Source organism: Loxodonta africana, chromosome 4, assembly GCF_030014295.1.
Source record: "Loxodonta africana isolate mLoxAfr1 chromosome 4, mLoxAfr1.hap2, whole genome shotgun sequence".
Classification (NCBI taxonomy): Eukaryota; Metazoa; Chordata; class Mammalia; order Proboscidea; family Elephantidae; genus Loxodonta; species Loxodonta africana.
In genome coordinates, this window is record NC_087345.1 from 113638632 (window position 1) to 113649924 (window position 11293).

General features: G+C 37.7%; 1 protein-coding gene across 1 annotated transcript in view; it reads right to left on the reverse strand.

Moving 5' to 3' along the window:
• The window catches only part of IRAG2 (inositol 1,4,5-triphosphate receptor associated 2), a 64050-nt gene extending 62715 nt beyond the window's left edge, over positions 1-1335 (reverse strand). The window contains exon 1 of the mRNA XM_064284470.1: positions 975-1335. The gene's annotated coding sequence lies outside the window, so the exon portion shown is untranslated. The remainder of the gene's footprint in view (positions 1-974) is intronic.
• Between the last annotated feature and the right edge of the window lie 9958 nt (positions 1336-11293).

Genomic DNA, 11293 nt, shown 5'->3' on the forward strand with positions numbered 1-11293 from the left:
AGTAATAAAATAGCATATAGATTATGTAATTTAAAATATGCCTTATATTGTTAGACAGAGTTATTAAAAATAAGCTGATACTAAGAATTACAGAAAACTGGCAAGTTCTACAAAGTGTAAAATAATAATTTTTAAACACTGTAAGATCAAAGTTGCTATTTTAGAACTAGGTCATTCTTGAATACTTAAGAACCATTCTCAGATGATATCAGAAAAGGTACAATAAATTCAAACCAAACACGAGTCTAAAAATGTTCATTTCTGGTTTACCTTGCCTTATAATTATTTGTCTATATTACCCAAACCAATAATTTTCTACAAAAAGACGGTCTATAAATAACCTTACATCTGTAATTTGACAATTGTCTTCTGCATAAATCCTTAGAAAATGCTTATTATGTACTTTTAGGCAATACATAAAAATAATTAATATTCTACATTGTAAAAGCACAAAATATATCTAAAGGATGGATTAAAATTCAGAAAGCATTTTAACACATATTTAATATTTTGATACACATGGAATTAATAACTACTTTGTTTAATCTCCTAAAATTACTTGAAAGGAAAAAAAGACAGGCTGGGCCTTCTCGGCTACAGCAATGGGCACAGACCAGCTAATAAAATCAGAGTGTAATATATAAACCATTTGCATGTTCAATATCCTATGAGCATAAGATTTTCTCCTTGTTTACCTTAGAGCTATTCAGAAGTAGTATTTAATTTTGAAAGAAGTAACAGCCACAGACAAATCCAGCTCATAATAAACAACCAAAAAGGAAAGTTAATGGTTAACTTAATCTACCTAGCCAGTAGGCAAACCTCTCTGAAAGCTTACCATACTGCCTTCTTGAACCATGTCATTGTCATAAATTTAGTAATAATACAGCAGTAGTAATTTAGAAAAATGGCTGTAGTTCTTTCTTTTGCCCCACCTCAGGGTAGACTGAACTAGGATATAAAGTGCTACTCACTTTTCAGTTTTCGTGTCTTCTGCTCAAGTGTCTGGCGTGTGTCCCGTATCTCAGTATTTATAGTCTGGAGATCCCATTGTTCAGGAATTGCTTCCTCTAGTTTATGTGGTGAAGACTTAGCTTCTTCACTGTCAGGTGGGGCTGCCTGATCTCGATCCTTAACCTAGTACATACGGTTAATACCGGATTTTAGCAGTGTGGCTAGCAAAGAAAGCAACTGAGTGCTCACTCTTATTATGCACACGAAACTGAAAATGTGCTTTTCTTCTCAGGGAAGTGATAAGCCTCTACTGAACTTCTGCAATTCTGTGTTTGCATGGGCTTTGAATGCCTGAGCTATTTCTACAGTGGTAAAAGTCCTGATGTGTCAGGTTGCCTCTTTCTGCAAAGTTGCCTCTTTCATCAACAGGCTGTTGACACCGCCTCTTTTACAACTCCCCCTTGACTTCCTCCGCTCACTGCTAGTCACTGGGGACTGAATTTCGCAGTTCCTCTTTGTTTTTCTTTTTTTTTTTGGTTCCTCTTCTATTTTTACTTCATGGTTTTAAAGACATCTGAGGAGACTTCCCCTGAATATAATGTAGTCAGGGGGCACCCTACCTTTTCCTTGGCATTCTCCAGCCATTGGCTGCCTCCTTGGAGCATGTCCCTGAGGAGGGCTTCCTGGTTGACAGCATCTTCTTGTAGTTGTTTAATGGTTTCTAGCTGTTTCTGCCTGGCATTTAAAAAAAAAAAAGTTCAAACCACAAGATGTCAGTGACATTTCAATTAAGAATCACCCTGGGAAACTGTGACAAATTAAAGTTTAATACAGTTCCTCAGAGATCAGAGGAAGAAGTGAAAGTATTTACATACATATAAATGTTTCACAAATATAGAATTTTAATCAAAGTAATCATACTGATCATTTACAGATAAGGACATTTAGTTGTATGTTTACACCAGTATATTCAGTTTCCATTCTGATGAGACCTGGGTTTCCCACAAACTACATTCATAGTACTTAGGGTTGGTTGCCTATTGCTTAGGGATGGTGCTACATGGAGGTCAGGGTGACATGTTCAATATTTACACATCAGAGCTAGCTTCTACAGAAAAAGAAAGGGAAGTAAAAAAGGAGGGAGGCAGAAGAAAAGAAAAATGAAAGAACGGAAAAGAAAAGAGAGAAGAGCTTTGTTTTATGATCTTAGCCTTTCTCCTTACGGGTTGTCTATCATGGTATAAATATGTGCCGTGGGCTGCTCCCAAGCAAAGGAAAAGAACTGAAGCCAGCTGTTGTTACCTAGTGCAGTACTCCCTTCTCTGAAGCCCTTCCACTCCCCTTCTTCCTCACTCCAAATCTCTGAGTGTCCTTATGCTTCCCCTCATTTGGATTCAACCCTAATCCCCAAAATAGGTAAAAATACATCCACTCTCTGGTAGCTACTGATATTATTTAGTCTGTATTACTTATTGACATATCAACGATTACCTGGAAACAATTTGACCTAAATAAGAACCTTGGCTCAGAGGGATGATGAACTAGGAGTTTCAAAGCTACGAGGAAGATATTTTCAGGTTTAGGCCTTTTGGGTGCATTTCAAATGTTATCATATAGTTAGAGCCCCACCATACCTCAGTATGAATCCAGCCCTTGTTATAAGAAGGGCCACATGAGACACATGGGTAGTCTCATTGGACATTTTACCAGTACGATAAACAAGCAAACCAAACGCTAAACAAAAATAAAAACTACCTCAATCACCACACACATTCTACTGAGCATTCTTCAGTACCATTATATTCAGTTTTTATTATTTTAAGACATTGGTTCTATCTATGTTACTCTTTTCCAGGAATAGCTTAATCTCTCAAGGGTGTCCATTTTCTTCCAAAAGAAAGGAAAACGACCATAAGGACCATCAGAAAACCATATTTAATAACACTAAAACATTCAATCACTTATATGTATTTCCACCTATAAGAAAATAACTTTTGTGAGCCTTATGAATCTTAACACTCTTAGAAATAGCTTTTTAAAAATTTAGATAGTGCCATCTGTTAAAGATATTCAACAGATGCTGGGCCTTTGAAGATTTTTCTCCCATAAAGATTTTTATTATCATGTTAAGAGATATACACATATATATATTTGCTTTAGGTTTAGGTTTATGTTTTTAATTCCAACAATTCTCCTTACTAATGTGTCCTGATGTTAAACCTTGATTTCTATCTTCAACCCTTGCAAGACTACATGTCCCCCAGACTTTGCCATCTGCAAATAATATCCCATTTACCTTGTTTCTCAGACCAAAGGCCTCTAAGTCCAGAATGACATCTCTCTTTCCTGCATTTACCGCATCTAATCTACTACCATGTCAGATCTAATCTACCCTCAAAATATAACTTGAATCCAATGATTTCTTAAGGAGTCCTGGTGGCTCAGTGATTAAACATGAAGCTGTTAACTGAAAGGTTGGCTGTTTGAACCCACCAGTGAGTTCCACGGGAGAAAAGACCTGACAATCTGCTCCTGTAAAGATTACAGCCAAAGAAACCCTGTGGGGTGGTTCTACTCTGTGCTATAGGGCTGCTATGAGTCAGAATCAACTTTACAGCACACGACAATCATTTCTTACCACCTCCAACTATCACCCTGGCTTATATCCCTCCACCTGGACTATTGAAATACTTCCTAATTCAGTGGCTTTTTTGACCATGACTCAGCATATATTTTAAATTTCAACTCAGCACACACACGTGCATATGCATACATATAGCTGAAACAAAAATTTCTTAATAATATTACTTATTCTTACTATATGAATGTACTCTGATATTTTACATTTTATTTTTTTAAAAAATCACAGGTCACGATTCAGTATGTTTTTTTCAAGATCTCTAAATGGTGATCGGTTGTTAAAAACAAACAAAACTCTGTTCTCACTATTTGTACTCTTGCCCCTTACAATTTTCTACCCAGCAGTTAGAATGATCTTTCAAAACACAAACCCTGTCACTTCTCTGCTCAAAACTCTCCAACAGCTTCCCATCCCACTCAGAATAAAATCCCAGCTCCTAAACCTGGACTGCAAGGCTGCATGTGGCCTGGCCCCTGCCTATGTCTCTGACCTTATCTCCTACCACTGCCCAGCACTCACCCACTCTAGTCATGCTGGCTTGGGGTGCTGCTCAAACATTAAGTTCATTATGACCTCAGGGGTTAGCATCAGCTCTTTCCTCTGCTGAAAACACTCCCCAGATTATCACATAGCTCACCCTTCACTTCACTTAGCTCTTTACTCAACTCATCACCCCTCAGACTGACCTTTCCTGACCATTCTTCCTAAAATTAGGCCCTCCTGCCCCCTGTCATTTTCCTTATCCTGCTTTAATCCTCTTCATATCACTTACTAGTCCCCGGAATTATATAATTATACATTTATTTATTTATTATTTGTGTCCCTTTCTAGATGTTAGTTACATGGAGGCAGAGATTTGTCTTAGTTGCCACAATTCCTTTGTACCTGGGCAGTGTGGGTGGGGCGTGGGGAGGAGGGGGAATGTGTGGCAGGGAACAGATCCTCTGATGGATATTATACAAATTACAACTTACTTTTCTCACCAAATCCTCTGAGCACAGTTTATCCATTCATCACCTTTGCTTGATCCACTCAATTCTTTCCAGTCCTCAAGGCTGGGGCCTACTTGTCTCACACCAGGACAGAAGCCTTCTCCTTCTCAGCAAACAGCCCCTGAAAGTTTACCTAATAGACATTTCCTACGTCATCTAAATATAGAATTACCTCTCTCAATTCCACAAAATACTCCACCTGTATTTTTTTAATTTATAGTTAAAACCCATAGTTAAATCATATTTTGTGTAGCCTCTATATGGCTTCATCTCTTTTAAATTTTAAGAGTCTAGAAGGCAGAGGGAGCCCTGGTGATGCAGTGGTTAAGCGTTCAGCTGTTAACCAAAAGGCTGGCAGTTTGAATCCACCAGCTGCTCCTTGAGAACTGTATGGGGCAGTTCTACTCTGTCCTATAGGGTTGCTATGAGTTGGAATCGACTCAATAGCAATAGGTTTGGTTTGGGGTTAGGAGGCAGAGACTACAACCATCCTTCCATTGGGTAAGGAGACTTTTACCCAATGTTAGGTTCTCAAAATATTTTTAATAAATATTTTAACAAATGATTTTAACACGTAGATGATAGAGGATTAATAGTTAAAGAAACATAGGCTTTGAAAGTGGACATCTAGGTCTAGATCTCAGCTGTCACTTAATTCTGTCTGGATGGCCTTGGGAAAGTTATTGAATCTCTCTGGAGATAAATGTATTTGAAATTCTTAGCACTATGCCTAACAGAGGAAGTTCTCAGCAAACGGCAGCTACTATTTCTTAACTGGGCTCCTTGTGTGTCTGGTAGGAATAGGGCTTCCAACCAGTTTGGTCTGGTTAGAACCCCTGCTGAGAATTTGCATTTCTAACAAGTTCCCAGGAAGTTGTACATAAGAATCACCTGGGAATTTTGTTAAACTATAGATTCTAATTCAGTATATCTGGGGTTTCCACAAATTTCCTGCAAATTCTCAGCAGGAGTTCAAACTGGAAAAACTGGTTAGAAGCCCTGGGAAGGAAACACAGGAGAGTCACTTACTCAGGGCTGACTCTACTGCAGGCCTCTCTCCAAATAGTTCTTTATTGCTAAATAGAAGAATTTCAATGCTCCCTTTTGTGGAGATGGTGTCTGTCTAAGGAAGCTGCATATCCACCTACCCATGCTTTTTACCACCACAGGAAAGTCTGCGTTCCTTGCTTCTTAAGGAAAGCAGAAGATCAAGACCATTTTCTTGAGAGTTCCTTCTGGTATTAATCTCTCTCTGGTATCTAGTCATATTTGGGGGAGAGGAAGTTTCTTCTCCATTTTCTTTAAACTTACCTTAGTCTCTAACTACACTTTTTAACTTTGTTCAAGTCAACATACAGCTATTCTCATTCATTATATCATTCAAGAAACATTTCAAGACTGACAGATTCAAGATGGCAGCCTAGTCAGACATACCACACCATTCTGCTACAGCAAAGACCCGAGAAACAAAGTGTAAACAAATACAGAAGAAACCCTGGAACCCTAAGCACAAAACGAAAGGATACAGAATTAGGTCAAACACTGACTGGAAAAAGAAACTGAACAGCAGCAGGGAATGGGGAGAGATGTGAAGCAGAGGTGCCTGCGAGCCAGTCTGGCACGGTAGGGACATCTCAAGACAAAGCCAGCAGTGACCCTGGGTGAGAAGCATAATAAGACAACATCACAGAACTCCCAATAGGAGACACAGAAACTGTGAAGGCATGCCCTGAGTGAAATGAGGTGAGCAGGACACGAACTGGAGCTAAGGCGGGAAAGTACAGGAAGGAGGTGAGACCTTCAGAGATCCTAGAGTACACAGAGCAGGGAGGAAATCAGGACCCAGAGACAGGGCAACTCTCCAGCGGTGGTACCTGACTGGCAGGGTGGGTGGTGAACACAGAGCAATAGATGACCCCCCTTTTATTCTTTTCCAGTTTCTCTCCTCCCTCCCAGCTGCCTACCCTGCCCCTCCCCCATTGGAGAGAAACCTGTAAGCCCCCCTCAGCCACCTCCTATGCCCCTCTCCTGCCATAGAGAGCACCTGTGTGCCCTCCAATTGCCTACCCTACCCTTCCCCTGCTAGAGACAGCATCTGCATGCCCCCTTGCCAACTACCCTGCCCCCCCACCAGAGAGAGTGCCCACTCTGATATGTCAAAACAAAAAAAAATCACAAATAAATAATACTTTAATGCCTCAGAGACAGCAGACAATATCAAATCATATTGAGACAAGATGGCTCAACAAGTGGCCAAAATAAAGTGGCAGAAAACCTTCCTGAGAAAGAGATTGTAATGGAACTGCCTGATAAGGAATTTAGAAGGCTTACACATAGGGGCCTCAAAGAGATCAAAGAAAGCGCAGACAAAACCAAGGAAAATACAGACAAACTGTAGAAGAATTCAGGAAAACAATGCAAGAAAACGACAAATTAAATAAACAGAAACCATACAAAAACTGCAACTAGAAATTCAGAAGATTAACAATATCAGAAATAGATAACTCAGTCGAAGGGCAGAAAAGTAGAACTGAAACAATAGAAGAAAAAATTAGTGAAATAGAGGACAAATCCCTTGATACCAATTTATTTGAAGAACAAGCAGGAAAACAAATGAAAAAAAAATGAAGAAAGCCTTAGAGTTATATGGGACACTATGAAGAGGAATAACTCACTCATAAGACAAAAAAGCACAGAGAGAATTTTTGAAGATCTGCTGGAAGAAAACTTCCCAAATATCATCATGAAAGATCAGAAGATTTTCGTGCAAGAAGCTCAACAAACCCCAAACATAATAGACCTCAAAAGAGTCACCAAGACATTATCATAATCAAATTTTGCAAGTCCAGAAATAAAGAGGGAATTCTGAGAGCAACATGGGAAAAATGAAATATCACCTACAAAGGGACTCCAATAAGACTAAGCTCTGATTTCTTGGCAGAAACCATGCAAGCAAGAAGGCAATGGAATAACATATACAAAATCCTGAAAGAATTGCAAACCAAAAATCAACAGTCAATAAAACTGACTCTCAAATATGACAGTGAAATTAGGACAATCTCAGATAAACACAAATTAAGGAAATCTGTAAAACCCACCTCTATTCAATATTGCACTGGAAGTCCTAGCTACAGCAATAAGGCAAGATAGGGAAATAAAAGGCATCCAAATTGATGAAGAAGAAGTAAAACTATCCCAACTTGCAGGAAAAGACAGTCTTTTTAAAAAATGGTGCTGGCAAAACTGTATATCCATTTGCAGAAAAATGAAACAGGATCCATATCTCACACCATACACAAAAACTAACTCAAGAGGGACCAAAGACCTAAATGTAAAACCTAAAACCATAAAGATTATAGAAGAAAAAATATGGGCAAACCTAGGAAAACTAAATTATAGCATGAATAGACTACCAAACATAACTGCAAAAGCACAAACAGCAGAAGATAAACTAGACAAATGGGACCTCCTGAAAATCAAATACTTGTGCCATCGAAAGACTTTTCCAAAAGAGTAAAAAGAGAACCCACAGACTGGGGAAAAAAATTTAGCTATAACATATCTGACAAAGGTCTAATCTTTAAAATTTCTAGAAAACTCCAACAACAAAAAGACAAACAACCCAATTAAAAAAAGGGGAAAGGACATGAACAGACATTTCACCAAAGAAGATACCCATGCAACCAACAAATACATGAAGAGATGCTCATGATCATCAGCCATAGAGAGATGCGAATCAAAGCTACCATCAGATACAATCTCACACCGGTAACAATGACACTGATCAAAACAACAGAAAACAGATGCAAGAGGCTGTGGGGAGACTGAAATTCCCATACACTGCTGGTGAGAATGTAAAATGGTAAAACCACAATGGAAAACCACATGGCACTTCCTCAAAAAGTTAGAAATAGAAATACCATATCATCCAGCAATCCCACTCCTAAGTACATGTCTAGAGAAATAATAGCCATGACACAAATAGACATATGCACACCCATGTTTGTTGCAGCATTTCAGGTGAGTGCTAAGGACGATACTTGCAGCTATATAAATAGTGGTCAACAAAAGATATAGTCACTGTCCTCATTTAGCATGTGGTTTACAGAGTATACAAATTTCAAGACTTTCCCTTTAAAATTGAGGTGAAAGGGTAAGACGAGAAATTATTTTACATTTAGAATCCTCTATTCCCTTGACTTCATTTACTTGAGATGTAACTGACTAAGCTTTATGCCATGCATGGTATACTGAGGTGGAACAGGAAGCCCAATGTGGTGGAAGTAGGAGTCAGGAGACCTGGCTCCTCCTTGTTCTAGATCTTCCACTAGTAACTCTAGGGCTTTGATCAATTTATTAGCTCGTTATGCCTCAGAAATCTGTTAAATGATGAAGTTTTACTAAATGATTTCTAAGGCCCCTTCAGGTGAAAAGAATTCTATATTCCATAATTCCAAATTCTTTCTCTGGAGAAAATAACTCATTATACTGGGTTCTACAGGTTTTAAAGTTCACCATTTGCAATTCTGAATATACGAGTCAATTTCACACTATTTTAAAATTCAAAATTGTCAGACAGAATGTCTTCTCAGAAAACGTGCCATCTGAAATCAATGTATACAATTTGAAAAGAGTCAACTGAATGTCATGGCACAATCACAAACTTGTCATGTATATGAAACATGAGTTTCTTATATATAAATGATCATTACCTGGAAAGAAATTCTTTCCTGAGATTAAAATATTCAAGCTTGAATCTCTTCAAAATTTCTATCAATTTGACAAACTCTTTATCAAAAGATTCTTTGCAGTTTCCCAAGCTGTTCAGCATTAATACACAAAGATTTAACTTTTCTTCCATGATACGTTTGAATTCCTACAATAAAAGTAATAAAATAAACCCCAGTATTCTATAATATTAAACGTAAACAAATGACAGAGACAATATAAAATGCTGTGGTAGTTGGTAGGGGGAGAGAAGGGCAACTCACAGATTAGGGGACACTGAGCTTCTGTGAAGGGTAATGGAAAAATTTGGAAATGGATAATGGTTGAACAATATGATAAACACAATGTCTCTAAATTGTATATGTGAAGAAGGTTGAAACAACAAATGTTTTGTTACATGTATATCTACCAAGTTTAAAAAAAAATTGCTGTGGACATTCCCATCTCGATGGCATTCACTGTTATTGGACTCCAAAATTATAACTGAATATACACTATTTTCAGTGATTTATTATCCTTTGGCAGATTACAGAGTGTCTATCAATTGAGTTTTGTTTTCTTTTTCTTATAATATGTGTGTTCCCAAACATTTCACCACTCTTCGACACTTGCTTTAGAAAAGGTGGGACAATGAAATGGGATAAAATTAGTACCTGTTGATTAGTATGTGTAAAAGCAACTTTTAAAAGGGTGAGGTTGACAAAGAAGTTGAAATTAATACTTCAGACTTTTGAAAGTTTACTTCTTTCTTTAGTTAATTTAGCGACCTGAGGAATGCTAGAAAGTAGTCTGGCATTTGAGCAGTAGAGATAAGTGACTGACCAATTTAAGAAAGAGGTTTCTTCTTATATGTGTCCTTTCTGACAAAGCTGAGAATAGCTACCTAAGAAGTTCCAGTTTTCTCAATGGTTTGTTAATTTCTGGGATAATTAAACTTTCAGCATCTCAGGAACAAGATTGTTTTGCACAATAAGTATTTACCAATGTTACAAAATTTTAATAGCCCAAAGAAAAATCTAAGATTGGACTAGCCAATTTTCACAAGGATTCAAACACATTTTTTCATTAAGTCATCTTATTTGTTCTTAGTCTCTCCATCTCAAGAAATAGACCCTATCTAATATCTTCACACTCATTTACTTTCTCTCCTCATTCTTACACTCATACACACTGATCTTAACCCTCACACTTCTATACTCACCCACATACCCACACTCATACACACTCCCAGATACACACTCTCTATGTATTATCTGATTAAAATAACAGATTGCTTGGTAAAATAGAGGGTCAGCCAAAAAGAGGAAGACACTCAATGAAATGGACTGACATGATGGCTGCAACAATGGGCTCAAACATGGTAATGATTGTGAGGATGGTACAGGACTGGACAGTGTTTCCTTCTGTTGTACATAGGGTCACTATGAGTCGGAGTCAATTTGATGGCACCTAACAACAACAACATAGTAAGTACTACCTGGGTTAAGAAAGTAAAAGGAAAGCCATGAAGGTTGTAGAACACAAACAGAATACTTACATAAAGCTTATTCTCCCACCTTTCCTTCACAGTTATTTCTGGATTAGTTACCCATTGTAGAGAGCTATCAATGAGGGTTTCAACTTTAAAAACTTCTTCATGCTGAAAAAAAGAAAAAGTCCACATCTTTAACCAGGAATTCAGGTGAAATCCATATGCTATTATATAAGAAATAATTTAGACTAAATTCCACGGAAAACATACAAAGTCCTACTATATATATATAACTCCAGAAAACACCAGAGTGAGCTCCTTCTCACCTAATGCCATCTGGTGACTCTCTTTACCTCAGGGTGTTGCCATGTGTACATAGTAACTTACTTCAGTTGCTCTGTACATGCCGAATATATACATATAGAATCATTCCTAGAACAAAACTTATCCATTTTCATTCTCTTTTCAAATGGAAGAAAAAGAACATTTCCATCAATTTTTTTCATT